Source organism: Phascolarctos cinereus, unplaced genomic scaffold (assembly GCF_003287225.1).
Source record: "Phascolarctos cinereus isolate Bilbo 61053 unplaced genomic scaffold, phaCin_HiC Scaffold_726;HRSCAF=1367, whole genome shotgun sequence".
NCBI classification, from domain to species: Eukaryota; Metazoa; Chordata; class Mammalia; order Diprotodontia; family Phascolarctidae; genus Phascolarctos; species Phascolarctos cinereus.
The window spans coordinates 235,628,767-235,635,696 of record NW_027556098.1 but is presented as its reverse complement, the minus strand read 5'-3'; the positions used below and the strand labels follow the sequence as shown (position 1 = coordinate 235,635,696).

Sequence of the window (6,930 nt, the reverse complement as noted above, 5' to 3'; positions counted from 1 at the left end):
AATGAGGCAAACAGAGGTTAAATGGCCCATGGTCACACACTAGTAAAGCATCTGAGACTAGATTTGAACTCAGGTCTTCCTGATTCTAGGCCCAGTACTATACTGTGCTATCAGCTGCCTCATTCTAAAGAAATAGGGCCTTACTTTGTGGTAGTTCATTTTACAGGGTAGGGGGCTGGGAGTCATAAATGAAAGCAGAGATGTAAAAGATGCAAGGAAGCACCAAGACCTAAAAGTCAGAGAGGATTCTCTGACCATAGTAGAGGTAGACGTCAAGAAATATCAAAGAAGGGTCTGGGTCAGGGAAACAAATTGCCAATAGTAACCTGGATCAAATTTGACAAAACTTAGGTACAAGAACTTGGATCAGCGAGAGGAGCATCAGTTTGCCAGTCATAACATTCTTTAATATCTATGTTAGTATACCCATAATAGCTACAGTGCTAGTCCTAGAAGTAGGAAGGTCTGATTTGAAGTCTGGCTTCAGAGACTTACTTACTGTGTGATTCTGGGAAAGTAACTTAACCTTTATCTGTCTTGGTTTCCTAAACTGTAAAATGGAGATGACAACAGCACCTATCTCCCAAAGTTGTTGTTGTAAGGATTAAATGAAATAATATTTATAAATCACTTACTTAGCACAGAGCCAGCCACATAGTATAGACTTAATAGATGCTTTTTTTTCTTTTCTTCCTGTTTTTTCTTCTTTCTATAGGAAACCTGTATAGAAAAGCCAAGAAGCAAAGTTTGTGATGTGCCAACTTTAGATAAGACTTAACATTTCTCCTCAAGTGAAACTTGTCATATGTCTCTTTTCAGAGAGAGAGAGACAGACAGAATAATAATTCCAATCTACTTCAGAAGGCTGTGGGCTTTCTGGATTTAGAAAAAGCAGAGAAAGAGTAAACCAGCAAGAGGAATTCAGATCAGAAGTCCCAATATCTCAGTCTTTGAGAGTCAGAGCAGCAAGGGATAAGCCAGCCTCCATAGTCCACTGCACAGGGACACACTACTCAAGAGTATGAGCTACCAAGCAAACTGAAATGAGAGCCTCATTTCCCACACAGGAGAAAGTCCAATGCAGTATGTGAATAACCCCAGGACCGGGGGACCCTAAAAGAGACCTTAAACCAGTGTTTCTTTCAGATCCATGATAAAATAGAGAGCTAGCCCAGCATCTAGTATGCCCAATCGCCAGCAGCCTTGTAGGAAGCCTTTAATCAGAAGATCCTTCACATGCGTGTGGGAGTTCTTAGGACTGCAAGAGGTGATGGAGTTAACTTCTTATTGGGAGTTGAGCAAAAAGGAAATAGAGAAGGCTAGAGGCATATTAGGCCAACAATAGGCAATTTCAGAAGCCAGGGAGTCAGGTAGAAGTACCTCTTCCTAGACTAAAAGGCCAGAATTTTAGCAATAGTGGCACCTGGAGTAGAGGGCAAACAGAACCAAGGATGGCCTGCCCAACCCTTGCAAGAATAAAGGACCTATAAGAATTTGATCCTAACACAAAGTCCCAAGCATAAAATTGAGGCTAGATAAATAAGTAAACAGAAGAAAGCATCAAACACAATGATGAAATATTATGGATTAAAAGTCAATAAAATAAGTAATAAAAGAGAGAGTCCGTAGAAAATATAAAAAAAAGCTTCAGAGAAAAGAATGACTTGGTCACTGATACTCTATGACTGACACAAGTGATAAATAAATTTATAAGCACAATTAGGGCTCCTGAAAAAAATGAAAGAAGGATAAGTAGCTTGTAATATGAAGTGGAGAACCTGGCACTGGATGCCTTATGAAAATAGAATGGATCAAATAAAACTCAACTATCCCATGAGAGAGAAAAAAAATAATGAAAACAAGAACGAAGTCAATAGATTGAAAAAAAGAAGAAAATGTAAGGTATCTATTATCAAAGAAAACCTATTGGGAAAACAGGCAAAGGAGAGATAATTTGTGAGTCATTGGCCTCCTAGAAAGCAATTATCAGGCAATAAGCCGATATACCACATTATAAAAGACCATGAAAGAAAACTGTCCAGACCTATTAGAAACAAAGGCCAACATGAAACTAGAAAAATCCACCGATCATTTGCTGAAAGAAGCCCCAAATTAGAAATTCTCAGGAGTGTCATAGTCCAAATCCAAAGCTTTCAGTTAAAATTTAAAAATACAACAATAATCCAGAAAAGGTTGAAACATCAAGAAACCATGGCAAAGATCACATAAGCTATAATTACTATAAAAAGGAAAATCATGGAATATAATAGTCCAAAAAGGAAAATTTTAAAGCTTACAACCAAAACCATTTCACTCTGAAAAAACTGAACATAATCCTACAGGGTAAAAAATGGATCGTTAGAAGAATAGAGGACTTTGAAGTATTCCTGATGAAAAGGTTAGATAGAGTTATGCAGCATCTGTGAGAATCAAACCCAAGAGACAAGAGAAAAATAGTAAAATAAATGCATTCAAGGAGTTAGAAGGGAATAAATGGTGATAAAATGCTTATATTCTTATTAGAATGAGATAGAAGAGGTGAGAAGAGATAAGTATCCCTTCAGAATTCCACTGTCTTCTGTGGTCACTGAGGAAGTAAACACAAACACAGGAACTTGAAGATAGTTTTGTTGTGTATTATACGTTCTAAGGTAGGAGAGAAGAAGGAGGGGAAAAGGAATACACTAAGAAAGAAATGAGAAAGAAGCAAGAGAAATGTACTATTTTCATATAATTCTGGCATTCTAGAAGAGTATGCTATTGCGGAGGCAGGGGTCAGGAGAGAGAGTATCTCATGAACCTCACTCTTATATAAACCTGTCAAAGTCAGGCTGAACACACAAACCCAAATGACTTTTTTTAGAGATACATTAAATTGAACAGGAGGATCAGATTGCAAGGAAAATGGAGGTTTAAGAGAGACAGTAAAGTCAGAGGAAATAGTTATAAAGAAAATAAACTTTAAATTTAGAGATTGGATCACAAAGGGGACAAGAAAAGGAGAAAAAGAAAATGTTAGAACTAGTGATTGGAATCCTGACTAGGAGAAGAGAGGAGAGGGATCAGACCACATCACTTAAAAATTTCTGGTGTTAGGGGGACAGAGTCAAGATGGCAGAGTAAAATCAGTGACTTGCTTGATCTCTCTCCCAAACCCCTCCAAATGCCTGTGAAAAATGGCTCTAAACAAATTCTAAAGCAGCAGAAGCCACAAAAAGACAAAGTAAAACAAATTTCCAGCCCAAGACAGCCTGGATGGTTGATTGGAAAGGCATATCACGCCAGGCAGGGAGAGGAGCACAATTTGGGATGGGCGCACAGGCAAAACAGGCCTCAGAGGACTGAATCACAGGCCACTGTGGCAGTTTCTAGATTTCTGAACCCAAGAATGCCAAAGACAACTTAGAAGGTCAGTGGGAAAAGTCTGTGACTGTGATGAGAGAGAGAAGCTCAGTCCCAGGCTCAGTCCCAGCCCCAGTCCCTGAGCACAGCCTCTGGAGCTTCCAGCCCACATACTGAGGGGGAATCAAGTGGCTGATCAGAGGGAGATTACAGAGATCTCTTTGCAAGTGCTGAGACGGGAATCTCTTGCTTTGCCCATACTTGGATCTGGGTCACAGTTCTGGGTGGCCATCCTGAGGTGAGAAGGAGTGCTGGTGTGCTGGAGCTTGTACTAGTAGTGAAGAGAGAATCCTTCTCACAGTTCTAAGGCAGAAAAGAGTTCTTGTGGTCACTCATAGACCAGAGTACAGGCCAGGAAAAGAGTAAACACCTAGCTCCTTATCACACTACCTTGGAAGAACTGAAAATTTACATGTTGCTAGAAGTATCTCTGAAAACAGCTGCACAAAATCCCCAAAGCTTGGGACAGTACATTCTCCACGCTGGAAGCAGACCCCTACCTTAACAAAGACTTTAAAACTTGATTGGCTGGGATCATGAACAAACAAAAGTTCAAAAAAGTCAGACCATAGAACCTTTATTTGTTAACAAAGAGCATCAAAACATACAACCCACAAGAAGCAACAAAGTCAAAGCTCCTACATCCAAAGCCTCCAAGAAAAAATATGAATCAGTCCCAGGCCATGGAAGAGCTCAAAAAGTAGTTTGAGAAACAAGAAGTAGAAGAAAAACTGGGAAGAGAAATGAGAGTGATGGAAGAAAATCATGAAAATGAGTCAACAGCTTGCTAAAAGAGACCCCCCCCAAAAAAATACTGAAGAAAATAACACCTTAAAAAATAGCCTAAGTCAAATGGCAAAAGAGGTCCAAAAAGCCAATGAGGAGAAGAATGCCCTAAAAACCAAATTGGCCAAATGGAAAATGCAAAAATGCAAAAGCTTACTGAAGAAAATACTTTCTTAAAATTAGGATGGAGCAATTGGAAGCTAGCATCTTATGAGAAATCACAACACTGTAAAACAAATCCAAAAGAATGAAAAATTAGAAAGCAATGTGAAATATCTGATTGGAAAAACAACTAACCTAGAAAACAGATCCAGGAGAAAGAATTTAAAAATTATTAGACTATCTGAAAGCCATGATCAAAAAAAAGAGCCTAGACATCATCTTTCAAGAAATTATCAAGGAAAACTGCCCTGATATTTTAGAACCAGAGGGCAAAATAGAAATGGAAAGAGTCCACAGATCACCTCCTGAAAGAGATCTCCAAAGAAAACTCCTAGGAATATTGTAGCCAAATTCCAGAGTTCCTAGGTCAAGGAGAAAAAAATGCAAGCAGCCAGAAACAATTCAAGTATTGTGGAAACACAATCAGGATAACACAAGATTTAGCAGTTTCTACATTAAGGGACTGGAGGGCATGGAATATAATATTCCAGAGCCAAAGTAGATAGGATTACAACCAAGAATCATCTACCCAGCAAAACTGAGTATAATCCTTCAGGGGAAAAAATGGTCATTCAGTGAAATAAAGGGCTTTCAAGTATTTGTAATGAAAAGACCAGAGCTGAATAGAAAATTTGACTTTCAAATAAAAGACTCAAGTGAAACATGAAGAAGTAAACAGGAAAGAAATAATAAGAGGTTTTTTTTTTCTTTTGTACCAGTGGTGGTTTTAAATGTCAAACTGAATGTGGCCAAGATGGTGTGAGAAAGGGGTTTTGGGAATTCCAGAGTCTCTGTTAGGCTCGCCTCTGACAGCAGGCATCCTGTACGTCAGCTGGATGACTAACAGATTCGGTGAGATAGGCTTTCAGAGGTCAGCTAGTCCAACCTGTACACGAACAGGAAGATCTCTGCGAAAATCCATCTCGACCGCTGTCCATCCTGTCAGTGACGGGCGTCAGCCTCTCCAAGTGGCTCATCCTTCAAGTGATAGTCTGGCTTCCCTCTCACATTCTCCCTGGGTCAGTCCTGTGCTTAGCCCAGAGGGCTTGGCTGACCACTCCCTCCCCCCCACCTCCCTGGGATAAAAGGGGAAAAGAGAGCTGCCTACGTGGCCCGCTTAACAGGTGGGACTCGGACACTGGGACCTAAGCAATGGCTCCTTTTTCCCCAGGGCCTCATAGAATGGGAGCTCCTTGAGGGTAGGGTTTCATTATCTTTGTAACCCCAACACCTAGCACAGAGCCTGGTACTAAGTGCTTATTAATTAGTGAATGTGGGTTGATGGCCTGAGCCAGGTAGCCATTTTCAGCATGAGGGCCAAACCCAAGAGACTGGTTGGGAGTCATTCAGGGCTGTGTGTTCCATGGGAGGCACTCTGTGCCCTGCTCTGGGGATCTCGCAGATCTGCACTGACTCAGAGCTAGGAAAGGAGTCCCCTGGGGATGGGATCTAGGGTCCTTCCTTCCCAGAGCTGCACTGGCATCACCCTCCCCCCTCCCTCCCCAGCCACTAGCTCCATAGGAGACTGGGGAGACCAAGATGGGTGGCCCAGCCCGTCAGGGCTGTCCAGGACCTGGAATCCCATCATAGCAGCAAACAGATGGGCCGTCTCTTCTTTCTTTGGGCCTTCTTGAGGGCACTAAGGGCAACCTTGGTGGCCTCTCGGAGCACATCCTCCACGTTCTCACGGAACTTGGCCGAACACTCCAGGTATAGGGCTGCCTTCATCTGTTGGCAGGCACTCTCACCCTGGGCATAGGTGACGGGTTCTAGGTCAGCAGCTCGTAGCTTCCGCAACTGCTCCTTGTCCTTTCTCAAGTCAGTCTTGCAGCCGATGAGAACCATGGGTGTCCCGTGGCAGAAGTGAGTGACCTCAGGGTACCACTTAATGAGCACATTGTCATAGCTAGTGGGATTCATGACGTCGTCGTAGCAAATGAGGACAAAGTGAGTGTTCTGGTACGACAGGGGACGAAGGTGGTCATAGTCTTCCTGAACTGCTATATCATAGAGGTTCAGGACCACCTCCTTGTGCCCAGGGTCACACTGGTGGTGTACTTTTCAAAGACAGAAGGGTGTAGCGCTCCAGGAAGGCCCCCCCGGCTGTAAACCATCAGCAACGAGGTCTTCCCGCAGCCTCCGTCCCCCAAGATCAAGATCTTCAGCTCCTTTTTGCCGGGGGCCTGGGCCAGCGTCGGGGCCGCGGCCAGAGCTGGGGGTGTGGGGTCTGCCATGGACCGCCACCGCCTGGGCCCAGGACGCGCAGGCTGAGAACTGAGGCTTCCCGGGCTGCCCAAAGCTAGGAGAGAGGCTAATAAGAGATTTATTGAGGTTTAACTGTTTACATTCCTGCATGGAAAGATGATATTTGTACCTCATGAGAACTTTGTTACTAATAGGGCAGTTGGAGGGAAAAATTATATGTATGTATGTACAGATGGATAGATAGGTAGATAGATAGATAGATAGATAGATAGATAGATAGATAGATAGATAGATAGATAGACAGATAGATAGATAGACAGACAGACAGATAGACAGACAGAAGGCACAGGGTGAGTTGAAGATGGGGTAATATCT

The 6,930-nt window shown here is 42.5% G+C and overlaps 1 pseudogene; it reads right to left on the bottom strand.

Moving 5' to 3' along the window:
• Window positions 1-5,934: 5,934 nt before the first annotated feature.
• On the bottom strand, window positions 5,935-6,584 carry LOC110220775 (rho-related GTP-binding protein RhoF pseudogene; annotated as a pseudogene).
• Window positions 6,585-6,930: the final 346 nt, after the last annotated feature.